Consider the following 16,802-nt stretch of genomic DNA (forward strand, 5'->3'; position numbering starts at 1 on the left):
TCCCCAAACGGTATCAAACCAACACCCACGGGAAGCTGTAAGCATAGAGGACATGCCTGCACCCCATTGGACTTACCTGTGTGGGTTAAATCCGGGTTATTTGACAACCTATGGCGGTGATGGTTCTGCTCAGGCAGAGCAGTGCTGATGCTCCTCATAAAGCTGTCGCTGCTGTGAAGGTTCTAGGTGACATCACAAATCCCTATGGTTACATACACAACAAAGCTGGGTTGTTGTTGTTTACACTCTGCAAGGCCTGTGGAAGTGAGTGACATCATAGCACTGTAGTTCTGAGGGTTCTAGATGGATGCAACAATCTCCTGTTGCTTCTATGAAGGCCATAATAGACGACATCACCAAACAGCTCCATAGTCACATACACAGCAAAGGAGAGATGTTGTTTACACCTAGTGATGTCAGTGGTATTGAGTGACATCACAGCACAGTGCTAAGGCTCCTGGGCCTGGACACAGCAGCGGCTGCAATATCTCAACGGAGAATACGTTTATATATATGTGTGTGTGTGCGCGTATATATATATATATATATATATATATATATATATATATATATTTCTCCGCCGAAATCACTTTTAAACCCATTTCCACCTTTTTTTCCCTTCTCTTCCTCTTACTTTTTTTTCACGTTTTTTTACGTTTTTCTCCTTTTCGCCTCTTTTCTGGGCGTATTATTCTTCTTTTTCTTCTTTTTTTTCGTCTAATGCATACCCCATCAGTGCAGCAATGCTTATTCAATACCGCCAGCAGATGGAGACACTGGGGGATAATTTTCTAAGGATTTATACTGATTTTTCCTGTCTGAATTTGTCGCACAGAAAGTTGCAGGCCAAATATGTGTGACATTTCTGCGACTTTAGCTTCTAGAGCATTTTTACAACATTATACATAGGTGCTGAATACATAAAAAGCGACTGTTCAGCGACAGACAAGTCGCATCGGCTGAAAGTAGGCCAGAATGTCAGTCCATGTTGGAGCAGGTTTAGATACAGTCTAAAGTATAGATCTCAAAGTCTGTGCACAGAATTTAGCAAGGGCCTCGCACCTTCTGATGCATCAGGTAGGTGCACAATAGCATAGCCTAACCCTCTGTACTTTGGTCTATATTGATGCGGGACATAGACAGCCAGCTGATGACCAATCCATTAGTGCAATGGATGGCTGGAAGCATTTGTCTTTGCCTTTGCAATACCACAGAAGCAATGCATGGTCAATGTACAGCAATGACACACCTGTGTGAACAGCCAGGAGACCCCCCCCCCCCCCCCCCCCCATGTTATGTTACATAGTTACATAGTTAGTACGGTCGAAAAAAGACATATGTCCATCAAGTTCAACCAGGGAATTAAGGGGTAGGGGTGTGGCGCGATATTGGGGAAGGGATGAGATTTTATATTTCTTCATAAGCATTAATCTTATTTTGTCAATTAGGAACATTCAGCACCCACCCGCTATCAAGGCAGCTGCCTATCATGTCATGCCCTACCTGCACAGGTGTGCTGGCTACTCAAATGATCCAATTAAGGAGGCCATTTAGTCAGCAGCAGCAGAAGTCCTGTGCCTGGACGCTCCAACAGCGGCCAGACACAAGCAGAAGCAGCAGCAGCAGCACCACCTTTTGTTTTTTGGCTGCAGCAGCAAGGCCCACAGGGCTGGCTAGCTGGCTAGCCAGCAAGCAGGTAGCAATGAAAGTAGGAATCTTTCTTTTTAACCCTGTAAGGGGGTGGTGCACTGTACCCGAAGATACTGCCATATCGGGTCAATGCATAGGGCGACGGAAGCAAGCTTCGAAATCGGCCCCCGTTCTCAAAAATCCATTTAATATATGGTCCCCAGATAGGGGACGTATCAGATATTAAACTGATAAGAACAGATACTACACTTGATCTTAGCCAAAAGGCCGAGAAGCGATAACCGTGAAAGGGGCGGGCCCAACAAGGTCCCCTTCATGGGCACTATCACTGCTTGCTGTCAGGGAGGCTGCCAGACAATTTTCCATGCACACTCTGGGCTGGGGGGCAGTCAACCACCAGTACACACAGCAGAACCTAAACCCATACCATTATTGCTAAGCAGCAAGACAGGGGCCCATTGCACTCCCACGGGGCCTTTTTAAATGCAATCCATAACCCGGATTTGCCAGGAACCCTTCTTACTCCTCCTACTTGCATGTGACACTGGGCTTAGGATCTGCATAGGAAACACACACACAAGCACACACCTACCTTTGTTGCCTGCAGATGCCTCCTTGGCTGTCCCCAAACGGTATCAAACCAACACCCACGGGAAGCTGTAAGCATAGAGGACATGCCTGCACCCCATTGGACTTACCTGTGTGGGTTAAATCCGGGTTATTTGACAACCTATGGCGGTGATGGTTCTGCTCAGGCAGAGCAGTGCTGATGCTCCTCATAAAGCTGTCGCTGCTGTGAAGGTTCTAGCTGACATCACAAATCCCTATGGTTACATACACAACAAAGCTGGGTTGTTGTTGTTTACACTCTGCAAGGCCTGTGGAAGTGAGTGACATCATAGCACTGTAGTTCTGAGGGTTCTAGATGGATGCAACAATCTCCTGTTGCTTCTATGAAGGCCATAATAGACGACATCACCAAACAGCTCCATAGTCACATACACAGCAAAGGAGAGATGTTGTTTACACCTAGTGATGTCAGTGGTATTGAGTGACATCACAGCACAGTGCTAAGGCTCCTGGGCCTGGACACAGCAGCGGCTGCAATATCTCAACGGAGAATACGTTTATATATATGTGTGTGTGTGCGCGTATATATATATATATATATATATATATATATATATATATATATATTTCTCCGCCGAAATCACTTTTAAACCCATTTCCACCTTTTTTTCCCTTCTCTTCCTCTTACTTTTTTTTCACGTTTTTTTACGTTTTTCTCCTTTTCGCCTCTTTTCTGGGCGTATTATTCTTCTTTTTCTTCTTTTTTTTCGTCTAATGCATACCCCATCAGTGCAGCAATGCTTATTCAATACCGCCAGCAGATGGAGACACTGGGGGATAATTTTCTAAGGATTTATACTGATTTTTCCTGTCTGAATTTGTCGCACAGAAAGTTGCAGGCCAAATATGTGTGACATTTCTGCGACTTTAGCTTCTAGAGCATTTTTACAACATTATACATAGGTGCTGAATACATAAAAAGCGACTGTTCAGCGACAGACAAGTCGCATCGGCTGAAAGTAGGCCAGAATGTCAGTCCATGTTGGAGCAGGTTTAGATACAGTCTAAAGTATAGATCTCAAAGTCTGTGCACAGAATTTAGCAAGGGCCTCGCACCTTCTGATGCATCAGGTAGGTGCACAATAGCATAGCCTAACCCTCTGTACTTTGGTCTATATTGATGCGGGACATAGACAGCCAGCTGATGACCAATCCATTAGTGCAATGGATGGCTGGAAGCATTTGTCTTTGCCTTTGCAATACCACAGAAGCAATGCATGGTCAATGTACAGCAATGACACACCTGTGTGAACAGCCAGGAGACCCCCCCCCCCCCCATGTTATGTTACATAGTTACATAGTTAGTACGGTCCAAAAAGACATATGTCCATCAAGTTCAACCAGGGAATTAAGGGGTAGGGGTGTGGCGCGATATTGGGGAAGGGATGAGATTTTATATTTCTTCATAAGCATTAATCTTATTTTGTCAATTAGGAACATTCAGCACCCACCCGCTATCAAGGCAGCTGCCTATCATGTCATGCCCTACCTGCACAGGTGTGCTGGCTACTCAAATGATCCAATTAAGGAGGCCATTTAGTCAGCAGCAGCAGAAGTCCTGTGCCTGGACGCTCCAACAGCGGCCAGACACAAGCAGAAGCAGCAGAAGCAGCAGCAGCAGCACCACCTTTTGTTTTTTGGCTGCAGCAGCAAGGCCCACAGGGCTGGCTAGCTGGCTAGCCAGCAAGCAGGTAGCAATGAAAGTAGGAATCTTTCTTTTTAACCCTGTAAGGGGGTGGTGCACTGTACCCGAAGATACTGCCATATCGGGTCAATGCATAGGGCGACGGAAGCAAGCTTCGAAATCGGCCCCCGTTCTCAAAAATCCATTTAATATATGGTCCCCAGATAGGGGACGTATCAGATATTAAACTGATAAGAACAGATACTACACTTGATCTTAGCCAAAAGGCCGAGAAGCGATAACCGTGAAAGGGGCGGGCCCAACAAGGTCCCCTTCATGGGCACTATCACTGCTTGCTGTCAGGGAGGCTGCCAGACAATTTTCCATGCACACTCTGGGCTGGGGGGCAGTCAACCACCAGTACACACAGCAGAACCTAAACCCATACCATTATTGCTAAGCAGCAAGACAGGGGCCCATTGCACTCCCACGGGGCCTTTTTAAATGCAATCCATAACCCGGATTTGCCAGGAACCCTTCTTACTCCTCCTACTTGCATGTGACACTGGGCTTAGGATCTGCATAGGAAACACACACACAAGCACACACCTACCTTTGTTGCCTGCAGATGCCTCCTTGGCTGTCCCCAAACGGTATCAAACCAACACCCACGGGAAGCTGTAAGCATAGAGGACATGCCTGCACCCCATTGGACTTACCTGTGTGGGTTAAATCCGGGTTATTTGACAACCTATGGCGGTGATGGTTCTGCTCAGGCAGAGCAGTGCTGATGCTCCTCATAAAGCTGTCGCTGCTGTGAAGGTTCTAGGTGACATCACAAATCCCTATGGTTACATACACAACAAAGCTGGGTTGTTGTTGTTTACACTCTGCAAGGCCTGTGGAAGTGAGTGACATCATAGCACTGTAGTTCTGAGGGTTCTAGATGGATGCAACAATCTCCTGTTGCTTCTATGAAGGCCATAATAGACGACATCACCAAACAGCTCCATAGTCACATACACAGCAAAGGAGAGATGTTGTTTACACCTAGTGATGTCAGTGGTATTGAGTGACATCACAGCACAGTGCTAAGGCTCCTGGGCCTGGACACAGCAGCGGCTGCAATATCTCAACGGAGAATACGTTTATATATATGTGTGTGTGTGCGCGTATATATATATATATATATATATATATATATATATATATATATTTCTCTGCCGAAATCACTTTTAAACCCATTTCCACCTTTTTTTCCCTTCTCTTCCTCTTACTTTTTTTTCACGTTTTTTTACGTTTTTCTCCTTTTCGCCTCTTTTCTGGGCGTATTATTCTTCTTTTTCTTCTTTTTTTTCGTCTAATGCATACCCCATCAGTGCAGCAATGCTTATTCAATACCGCCAGCAGATGGAGACACTGGGGGATAATTTTCTAAGGATTTATACTGATTTTTCCTGTCTGAATTTGTCGCACAGAAAGTTGCAGGCCAAATATGTGTGACATTTCTGCGACTTTAGCTTCTAGAGCATTTTTACAACATTATACATAGGTGCTGAATACATAAAAAGCGACTGTTCAGCGACAGACAAGTCGCATCGGCTGAAAGTAGGCCAGAATGTCAGTCCATGTTGGAGCAGGTTTAGATACAGTCTAAAGTATAGATCTCAAAGTCTGTGCACAGAATTTAGCAAGGGCCTCGCACCTTCTGATGCATCAGGTAGGTGCACAATAGCATAGCCTAACCCTCTGTACTTTGGTCTATATTGATGCGGGACATAGACAGCCAGCTGATGACCAATCCATTAGTGCAATGGATGGCTGGAAGCATTTGTCTTTGCCTTTGCAATACCACAGAAGCAATGCATGGTCAATGTACAGCAATGACACACCTGTGTGAACAGCCAGGAGACCCCCCCCCCCCCCATGTTATGTTACATAGTTACATAGTTAGTACGGTCGAAAAAAGACATATGTCCATCAAGTTCAACCAGGGAATTAAGGGGTAGGGGTGTGGCGCGATATTGGGGAAGGGATGAGATTTTATATTTCTTCATAAGCATTAATCTTATTTTGTCAATTAGGAACATTCAGCACCCACCCGCTATCAAGGCAGCTGCCTATCATGTCATGCCCTACCTGCACAGGTGTGCTGGCTACTCAAATGATCCAATTAAGGAGGCCATTTAGTCAGCAGCAGCAGAAGTCCTGTGCCTGGACGCTCCAACAGCGGCCAGACACAAGCAGAAGCAGCAGAAGCAGCAGCAGCAGCACCACCTTTTGTTTTTTGGCTGCAGCAGCAAGGCCCACAGGGCTGGCTAGCTGGCTAGCCAGCAAGCAGGTAGCAATGAAAGTAGGAATCTTTCTTTTTAACCCTGTAAGGGGGTGGTGCACTGTACCCGAAGATACTGCCATATCGGGTCAATGCATAGGGCGACGGAAGCAAGCTTCGAAATCGGCCCCCGTTTTCAAAAATCCATTTAATATATGGTCCCCAGATAGGGGACGTATCAGATATTAAACTGATAAGAACAGATACTACACTTGATCTTAGCCAAAAGGCCGAGAAGCGATAACCGTGAAAGGGGCGGGCCCAACAAGGTCCCCTTCATGGGCACTATCACTGCTTGCTGTCAGGGAGGCTGCCAGACAATTTTCCATGCACACTCTGGGCTGGGGGGCAGTCAACCACCAGTACACACAGCAGAACCTAAACCCATACCATTATTGCTAAGCAGCAAGACAGGGGCCCATTGCACTCCCACGGGGCCTTTTTAAATGCAATCCATAACCCGGATTTGCCAGGAACCCTTCTTACTCCTCCTACTTGCATGTGACACTGGGCTTAGGATCTGCATAGGAAACACACACACAAGCACACACCTACCTTTGTTGCCTGCAGATGCCTCCTTGGCTGTCCCCAAACGGTATCAAACCAACACCCACGGGAAGCTGTAAGCATAGAGGACATGCCTGCACCCCATTGGACTTACCTGTGTGGGTTAAATCCGGGTTATTTGACAACCTATGGCGGTGATGGTTCTGCTCAGGCAGAGCAGTGCTGATGCTCCTCATAAAGCTGTCGCTGCTGTGAAGGTTCTAGGTGACATCACAAATCCCTATGGTTACATACACAACAAAGCTGGGTTGTTGTTGTTTACACTCTGCAAGGCCTGTGGAAGTGAGTGACATCATAGCACTGTAGTTCTGAGGGTTCTAGATGGATGCAACAATCTCCTGTTGCTTCTATGAAGGCCATAATAGACGACATCACCAAACAGCTCCATAGTCACATACACAGCAAAGGAGAGATGTTGTTTACACCTAGTGATGTCAGTGGTATTGAGTGACATCACAGCACAGTGCTAAGGCTCCTGGGCCTGGACACAGCAGCGGCTGCAATATCTCAACGGAGAATACGTTTATATATATGTGTGTGTGTGCGCGTATATATATATATATATATATATATATATATATATATATATATATATATTTCTCCACCGAAATCACTTTTAAACCCATTTCCACCTTTTTTTCCCTTCTCTTCCTCTTACTTTTTTTTCACGTTTTTTTACGTTTTTCTCCTTTTCGCCTCTTTTCTGGGCGTATTATTCTTCTTCTTTTTCTTCTTTTTTTTCGTCTAATGCATACCCCATCAGTGCAGCAATGCTTATTCAATACCGCCAGCAGATGGAGACACTGGGGGATAATTTTCTAAGGATTTATACTGATTTTTCCTGTCTGAATTTGTCGCACAGAAAGTTGCAGGCCAAATATGTGTGACATTTCTGCGACTTTAGCTTCTAGAGCATTTTTACAACATTATACATAGGTGCTGAATACATAAAAAGCGACTGTTCAGCGACAGACAAGTCGCATCGGCTGAAAGTAGGCCAGAATGTCAGTCCATGTTGGAGCAGGTTTAGATACAGTCTAAAGTATAGATCTCAAAGTCTGTGCACAGAATTTAGCAAGGGCCTCGCACCTTCTGATGCATCAGGTAGGTGCACAATAGCATAGCCTAACCCTCTGTACTTTGGTCTATATTGATGCGGGACATAGACAGCCAGCTGATGACCAATCCATTAGTGCAATGGATGGCTGGAAGCATTTGTCTTTGCCTTTGCAATACCACAGAAGCAATGCATGGTCAATGTACAGCAATGACACACCTGTGTGAACAGCCAGGAGACCCCCCCCCCCCCCCCCCCCATGTTATGTTACATAGTTACATAGTTAGTACGGTCGAAAAAAGACATATGTCCATCAAGTTCAACCAGGGAATTAAGGGGTAGGGGTGTGGCGCGATATTGGGGAAGGGATGAGATTTTATATTTCTTCATAAGCATTAATCTTATTTTGTCAATTAGGAACATTCAGCACCCACCCGCTATCAAGGCAGCTGCCTATCATGTCATGCCCTACCTGCACAGGTGTGCTGGCTACTCAAATGATCCAATTAAGGAGGCCATTTAGTCAGCAGCAGCAGAAGTCCTGTGCCTGGACGCTCCAACAGCGGCCAGACACAAGCAGAAGCAGCAGAAGCAGCAGCAGCAGCACCACCTTTTGTTTTTTGGCTGCAGCAGCAAGGCCCACAGGGCTGGCTAGCTGGCTAGCCAGCAAGCAGGTAGCAATGAAAGTAGGAATCTTTCTTTTTAACCCTGTAAGGGGGTGGTGCACTGTACCCGAAGATACTGCCATATCGGGTCAATGCATAGGGTGACGGAAGCAAGCTTCGAAATCGGCCCCCGTTCTCAAAAATCCATTTAATATATGGTCCCCAGATAGGGGACGTATCAGATATTAAACTGATAAGAACAGATTTTTTTATCTAAAGCCGAGGAACGTGCTTTCGATTCACCCAAAGTGCAAGAAAAAGTGCAAACGTGTTACACTAAAAAAACGTGCACAAAGGATGCGGTCTATCGCAAGCCCTTCTCCGATAGGAGAGAGGCCCCCCAACAAACCTTACCCTTCGCCTCCGGACCAAAAGGTACCTGCGAGGTTCCAGGTTCGATGTCCCTTTTCGCCGAAGCTACTAGGAGACCACAAATGCTCCCGGCATCCCCCTTGGCGTTAGCCAAGGTATCTGCCCGCAGAGCCGATTACGGTAGGTACCCTGCGAAGCAGGAGTACCCGGGGTGTTTGCAGGGAGGTGCGGAACCTAATGGCCACACACACCTCCCCTAGACCGCCAGGAGGGACACCCAGAAGGGCTACCGCATCCTGACAAATCCTGTGAACACACAACACGCAAAAAGTGACACAGTGAGACAAAAAATAAATAAATAAGTGAATGTGTGCAGATATACTGCCCGGACATCCGGCCGGATCTATAAAAATTTCTCTGATCCTAGCCAGAAGGCCGGGAATCAAGAGGTGAGTGCCACAAGGTGAAGAGATTATGGTGCCCGTGCTTCAACTCAGTGAGCCTATTCTCCCAGTGAGTTTCGGCACCTCGGGGTCACCACTCCCCGAGGCACAAAAGTACCTCGGCTCTAGACCCTCTCAGCCTCATGGCGAGACCCGGAGGGAACAGGTCACATCGGGGCAGCCGTCGAGCTGATTCCTCAGAACCAGCCCCGGAAAGCCCTGGTACACCTGCATCCTCCATGCAGCACCCATCCCCACCAGCATGAAAACTGATAAGAACAGATACTACACTTGATCTTAGCCAAAAGGCCGAGAAGCGATAACCGTGAAAGGGGCGGGCCCAACAAGGTCCCCTTCATGGGCACTATCACTGCTTGCTGTCAGGGAGGCTGCCAGACAATTTTCCATGCACACTCTGGGCTGGGGGGCAGTCAACCACCAGTACACACAGCAGAACCTAAACCCATACCATTATTGCTAAGCAGCAAGACAGGGGCCCATTGCACTCCCACGGGGCCTTTTTAAATGCAATCCATAACCCGGATTTGCCAGGAACCCTTCTTACTCCTCCTACTTGCATGTGACACTGGGCTTAGGATCTGCATAGGAAACACACACACAAGCACACACCTACCTTTGTTGCCTGCAGATGCCTCCTTGGCTGTCCCCAAACGGTATCAAACCAACACCCACGGGAAGCTGTAAGCATAGAGGACATGCCTGCACCCCATTGGACTTACCTGTGTGGGTTAAATCCGGGTTATTTGACAACCTATGGCGGTGATGGTTCTGCTCAGGCAGAGCAGTGCTGATGCTCCTCATAAAGCTGTCGCTGCTGTGAAGGTTCTAGGTGACATCACAAATCCCTATGGTTACATACACAACAAAGCTGGGTTGTTGTTGTTTACACTCTGCAAGGCCTGTGGAAGTGAGTGACATCATAGCACTGTAGTTCTGAGGGTTCTAGATGGATGCAACAATCTCCTGTTGCTTCTATGAAGGCCATAATAGACGACATCACCAAACAGCTCCATAGTCACATACACAGCAAAGGAGAGATGTTGTTTACACCTAGTGATGTCAGTGGTATTGAGTGACATCACAGCACAGTGCTAAGGCTCCTGGGCCTGGACACAGCAGCGGCTGCAATATCTCAACGGAGAATACGTTTATATATATGTGTGTGTGTGCGCGTATATATATATATATATATATATATATATATATATATATATATATATTTCTCCGCCGAAATCACTTTTAAACCCATTTCCACCTTTTTTTCCCTTCTCTTCCTCTTACTTTTTTTTCACGTTTTTTTACGTTTTTCTCCTTTTCGCCTCTTTTCTGGGCGTATTATTCTTCTTTTTCTTCTTTTTTTTCGTCTAATGCATACCCCATCAGTGCAGCAATGCTTATTCAATACCGCCAGCAGATGGAGACACTGGGGGATAATTTTCTAAGGATTTATACTGATTTTTCCTGTCTGAATTTGTCGCACAGAAAGTTGCAGGCCAAATATGTGTGACATTTCTGCGACTTTAGCTTCTAGAGCATTTTTACAACATTATACATAGGTGCTGAATACATAAAAAGCGACTGTTCAGCGACAGACAAGTCGCATCGGCTGAAAGTAGGCCAGAATGTCAGTCCATGTTGGAGCAGGTTTAGATACAGTCTAAAGTATAGATCTCAAAGTCTGTGCACAGAATTTAGCAAGGGCCTCGCACCTTCTGATGCATCAGGTAGGTGCACAATAGCATAGCCTAACCCTCTGTACTTTGGTCTATATTGATGCGGGACATAGACAGCCAGCTGATGACCAATCCATTAGTGCAATGGATGGCTGGAAGCATTTGTCTTTGCCTTTGCAATACCACAGAAGCAATGCATGGTCAATGTACAGCAATGACACACCTGTGTGAACAGCCAGGAGACCCCCCCCCCCCCCCCCATGTTATGTTACATAGTTACATAGTTAGTACGGTCGAAAAAAGACATATGTCCATCAAGTTCAACCAGGGAATTAAGGGGTAGGGGTGTGGCGCGATATTGGGGAAGGGATGAGATTTTATATTTCTTCATAAGCATTAATCTTATTTTGTCAATTAGGAACATTCAGCACCCACCCGCTATCAAGGCAGCTGCCTATCATGTCATGCCCTACCTGCACAGGTGTGCTGGCTACTCAAATGATCCAATTAAGGAGGCCATTTAGTCAGCAGCAGCAGAAGTCCTGTGCCTGGACGCTCCAACAGCGGCCAGACACAAGCAGAAGCAGCAGAAGCAGCAGCAGCAGCACCACCTTTTGTTTTTTGGCTGCAGCAGCAAGGCCCACAGGGCTGGCTAGCTGGCTAGCCAGCAAGCAGGTAGCAATGAAAGTAGGAATCTTTCTTTTTAACCCTGTAAGGGGGTGGTGCACTGTACCCGAAGATACTGCCATATCGGGTCAATGCATAGGGCGACGGAAGCAAGCTTCGAAATCGGCCCCCGTTCTCAAAAATCCATTTAATATATGGTCCCCAGATAGGGGACGTATCAGATATTAAACTGATAAGAACAGATACTACACTTGATCTTAGCCAAAAGGCCGAGAAGCGATAACCGTGAAAGGGGCGGGCCCAACAAGGTCCCCTTCATGGGCACTATCACTGCTTGCTGTCAGGGAGGCTGCCAGACAATTTTCCATGCACACTCTGGGCTGGGGGGCAGTCAACCACCAGTACACACAGCAGAACCTAAACCCATACCATTATTGCTAAGCAGCAAGACAGGGGCCCATTGCACTCCCACGGGGCCTTTTTAAATGCAATCCATAACCCGGATTTGCCAGGAACCCTTCTTACTCCTCCTACTTGCATGTGACACTGGGCTTAGGATCTGCATAGGAAACACACACACAAGCACACACCTACCTTTGTTGCCTGCAGATGCCTCCTTGGCTGTCCCCAAACGGTATCAAACCAACACCCACGGGAAGCTGTAAGCATAGAGGACATGCCTGCACCCCATTGGACTTACCTGTGTGGGTTAAATCCGGGTTATTTGACAACCTATGGCGGTGATGGTTCTGCTCAGGCAGAGCAGTGCTGATGCTCCTCATAAAGCTGTCGCTGCTGTGAAGGTTCTAGGTGACATCACAAATCCCTATGGTTACATACACAACAAAGCTGGGTTGTTGTTGTTTACACTCTGCAAGGCCTGTGGAAGTGAGTGACATCATAGCACTGTAGTTCTGAGGGTTCTAGATGGATGCAACAATCTCCTGTTGCTTCTATGAAGGCCATAATAGACGACATCACCAAACAGCTCCATAGTCACATACACAGCAAAGGAGAGATGTTGTTTACACCTAGTGATGTCAGTGGTATTGAGTGACATCACAGCACAGTGCTAAGGCTCCTGGGCCTGGACACAGCAGCGGCTGCAATATCTCAACGGAGAATACGTTTATATATATGTGTGTGTGTGCGCGTATATATATATATATATATATATATATATATATATATATATATATTCTCCGCCGAAATCACTTTTAAACCCATTTCCACCTTTTTTTCCCTTCTCTTCCTCTTACTTTTTTTTCACGTTTTTTTACGTTTTTCTCCTTTTCGCCTCTTTTCTGGGCGTATTATTCTTCTTTTTCTTCTTTTTTTTCGTCTAATGCATACCCCATCAGTGCAGCAATGCTTATTCAATACCGCCAGCAGATGGAGACACTGGGGGATAATTTTCTAAGGATTTATACTGATTTTTCCTGTCTGAATTTGTCGCACAGAAAGTTGCAGGCCAAATATGTGTGACATTTCTGCGACTTTAGCTTCTAGAGCATTTTTACAACATTATACATAGGTGCTGAATACATAAAAAGCGACTGTTCAGCGACAGACAAGTCGCATCGGCTGAAAGTAGGCCAGAATGTCAGTCCATGTTGGAGCAGGTTTAGATACAGTCTAAAGCATAGATCTCAAAGTCTGTGCACAGAATTTAGCAAGGGCCTCGCACCTTCTGATGCATCAGGTAGGTGCACAATAACATAGCCTAACCCTCTGTACTTTGGTCTATATTGATGCGGGACATAGACAGCCAGCTGATGACCAATCCATTAGTAGACATGTGCAATTCGGTTCGGCACGAATGTCTAAATTAACGAATTTTACCGTTTTCGTGCATTCGGACCGATCCGAATGCACGAAAACATATTTTGAACATTCCCGAATAGCCACGATAATACGAATAGCAAAGTAACGAATACATTCGTTATTGCTGTAAATAACGAATGCATTCGTTATCTGTAAACGAACGTGAAGAATTCATTCTGATAACAAATATAATAAAAAGGATATAGATAGTTTGATTTTTCGGATACATTCGGTATTCGGATACATTCGGTAAATCTTTTTATTCTTTTTTTGGACTTTAGCGATCCTAAAAAATTATGGAGATACCTTTTTTATAAAAATTTCGTAGGGTATCATAAAAAAATCATAATAAAAAAGATACAGTGGTGATGGAAAAAATTGTATCTAATGAAATGTATCATTTTTATTATGAAATGTTTATTCATTTTTAAACAGGGATCAATTTATGTGAGCGGGTAAAGCACTAAAAATGTAGCCGACAATATAGAAATTGTAGATACAGAAAATGTAGTGTGTGCGTGTTTTTCACTTTTTTTTAAAACATTTTTTAGGTAGTACTACTACTCCCAGCATGGAACACACTCTTCCATGATGGGAGTAGTAGTTACCTGTACTAATTGACAGATTGCAAGGGTCCATTGCGATCCTCTTGTATAATGTATAGATGCGCCGGCTGCTCTTCTATGGTCCCCTGCACTCACGTATATATACACATATTCATATTTCCCGCAGAGCTGTGATTGGCCAGATGGTTCCAGCCAATCACAGCTCTCTTTGAGAAATAGGAATATGTGTATATATACGGCCGTGCAGGGGACCATAGGAGAGCGGCCGCCGCATTCATACATTATACTGGAGGATCGCAGCGGGTGTCAGGAGTGATACCCGCAGTGATCTTCCCTTTACTACAAGTACTAATACTCCCAACATGGAGCACACTCTGCTCCATGCTGGGAACTGTAGTACCTGTATTAATAGACAGATCGCAGCGGGTGTCAGAAGTTACACTCGCTGCCATATGTCTATTAATGCAGGTACTACAGCTCCCAGCATGGAGCAGAGTGTGCACCATGTTGGGAGTATTAGTACCTGCAGTAAGGGACAGATCCCAGGGATGTCACTCCTCCTGACACCCGCTGCGATCGTCCTTATGTGAATGTCGGGATCAGCTGTTCTCAGGGCTACAGAGCCAGGAGAACAGCTGACGCTGAGCCGTAGGTATACATCGTATATCTACTGCCCAGCAAGAACTTACAGTGAGCTTGCAATGTGTATACAGTATACACATTGCTGGCTCACTTAACCCCTTGCTGAGCTGTGCGCTATGCGCAAGCCCAGCAAGGGAAGAGTTAACTTACACTGCTGGACAGTGTAGGTTAACCCTTTGGGCGGTATACACTATATACAGCTATCTATAGATAGCTGTATACAGTGTATACAGAAGACGAAGTCCAGCTTACTTCCCTCGAGTCCCGGGCGGGGTTCGTGTAGCTCCGCCCCCCCAATGACGTCATTAGGGGGCGGAGCTACAGAAGGGAACAAGGCTAATTAATCTGAAGCTCTGTTCACATTGTACGTTATGTATAATGTGAGCAGACCCTTCTGGCAGTGTCTACCCAGACAGGGAGACTCCAGCTGTTGCTAAACTACATCTCCCAGCATGCCCAGACAGCCAAAGGCTGTCTGGGCATGCTGGGAGTTATAGTTTTGCACCAATTGGTGGCTCCCTGTTTGGGTACACATTGCATCATGGGTGCTCTCCCCAGCGGACAGCGCCAAAAATGTCATAACCAATTTTTTGTGTTTTTTTCTTCTCGTTTCAGATCCGTGTATGCAGAGGATTACTGCGGATTCGATGGATTACGGCGGATTATTTATTTTTTCCTTTAATAAAATGGTTAACGAGGGCTGTGGGGGAGTGTTTTTTTAAATAAAATAATTTTTCCAATGTGTTGTGTTTTTTTTATTTTATTGAATTTTCAAGGTTAGTAGTGGACGCTGTCTTATTGACGGAATCCATTACTAGGCCAGGGCTTAGTGCTAGCCCCAAAAACAGCTAGCGCTAACCCCCAATTATTACCCCGGTACCCACCGCCACAGGGGTGCCGGGAAGAGCCGGTACCAACAGGCCCGGAGCGTCAAAATGGCGCTCCTGGGCCTAGGCGGTAACAGGCTGGCGTTATTTAGGCTGGGGAGGGCCAGTAACAATGGTCCTCGCCCACCCTGGTAACGTCAGGCTGTTGCTGTTTGGTTGGTATCTGGCTGAGAATGAAAATACGGGGAACCCTATGCGTTTTTTTTTTTTAATTTTCTTATTTAAATTAAAAAAAAAAACGCATAGGGTTCCCCGTATTTTCATTCTCAGCACAATACCAACCAAACAGCAACAGCCTGACGTTACCAGGGTGGGCGAGGACCATTGTTACTGGCCCTCCCCAGCCTAAATAACGCCAGCCTGTTACCGCCTAGGTCCAGGAGCGCCATTTTTGACGCTCCGGGCCTGTTGGTACCGGCTCTTCCCGGCACCCCTGTGGCGGTGGGTACCGGGGTAATAATTGGGGGTTAGCGCTAGCTGTTTTTGGGGCTAGCACTAAGCCCTGGCCTAGTAATGGATTCCGTCAATAAGACAGCTTCCGCTACTAACCCTGAAAATTCAATAAAAATTAAAAAAAAACACAACACATTGGAAAAATTATTTTATTTAAAAAAACACTCCCCCACAGCCCTCGTTAACCATTTTATTAAAGGGAAAAAAAATAATCCGCCGTAATCCATCGAATCCGCAGTAATCCTCTGCATACACGGATCTGAAACGAGAAGAAAAAAAAACACAAAAAATTGGTTATGACATTTTTGGCGCTGTCCGCTGGGGAGAGCACCCATGATGCAATGTCTACCCAAACAGGGAGCCACCAATTGGTGCAAAACTACAACTCCCAGCATGCTGTCTGGGCATGCTGGGAGTTGTAGTTTAGCAACAGCTGGAGTCTCCCTGTCTGGGTAGACACTGCCAGAAGGGTCTGTTCACATTATACAAAACGTACAATGTGAACAGAGCTTCAAATAAACTAGCCTTGTTCCCTTCTGTAGCTCCGCCCCTAATGACGTCACCACTAGGGGGCGGAGCTACACGAACCCGGCCCGGGACTCGAGGGAAGTAAGCTGGACTTCGTCTTCTGTATACACTGTATACAGCTATCTATAGATAGCTGTATATAGTGTATACCGCCCAAAGGGTTAACCTACACTGTCCAGCAGTGTAAGTTAACTCTTCCCTTGCTGGGCTTGCGCATAGCGCACAGCTCAGCAAGGGGTTAAGTGAGCCAGCAATGTGTATACTGTATACACATTGCAAGCTCACTGTAAGTTCTTGCTGG

General features: G+C 45.9%; 4 non-coding genes and 2 pseudogenes across 4 annotated transcripts; all 6 read right to left on the bottom strand.

Moving 5' to 3' along the window:
- Positions 1-1,738: 1,738 nt before the first annotated feature.
- Positions 1,739-1,929, bottom strand: LOC130325800 (U2 spliceosomal RNA). The gene has a single exon (XR_008870546.1). It is a non-coding gene; the product is annotated as a U2 spliceosomal RNA (small nuclear RNA).
- A 2,084-nt stretch (positions 1,930-4,013) lies between these two features.
- Positions 4,014-4,204, bottom strand: LOC130325801 (U2 spliceosomal RNA). The gene has a single exon (XR_008870547.1). It is a non-coding gene; the product is annotated as a U2 spliceosomal RNA (small nuclear RNA).
- Positions 4,205-6,287: 2,083 nt separating this feature from the next.
- LOC130325794 (U2 spliceosomal RNA) lies at positions 6,288-6,478 on the bottom strand. The gene has a single exon (XR_008870543.1). It is a non-coding gene; the product is annotated as a U2 spliceosomal RNA (small nuclear RNA).
- A 2,098-nt stretch (positions 6,479-8,576) lies between these two features.
- On the bottom strand, positions 8,577-8,756 carry LOC130325798 (U2 spliceosomal RNA; annotated as a pseudogene).
- Positions 8,757-9,441: 685 nt separating this feature from the next.
- Positions 9,442-9,601, bottom strand: LOC130325799 (U2 spliceosomal RNA; annotated as a pseudogene).
- A 2,090-nt stretch (positions 9,602-11,691) lies between these two features.
- Positions 11,692-11,882, bottom strand: LOC130325802 (U2 spliceosomal RNA). Its single transcript, XR_008870548.1, has one exon. It is a non-coding gene; the product is annotated as a U2 spliceosomal RNA (small nuclear RNA).
- Positions 11,883-16,802: the final 4,920 nt, after the last annotated feature.

The sequence above is a fragment of the Hyla sarda genome, unplaced genomic scaffold (genome assembly GCF_029499605.1).
Source record: "Hyla sarda isolate aHylSar1 unplaced genomic scaffold, aHylSar1.hap1 scaffold_2757, whole genome shotgun sequence".
Taxonomy (NCBI): domain Eukaryota; kingdom Metazoa; phylum Chordata; class Amphibia; order Anura; family Hylidae; genus Hyla; species Hyla sarda.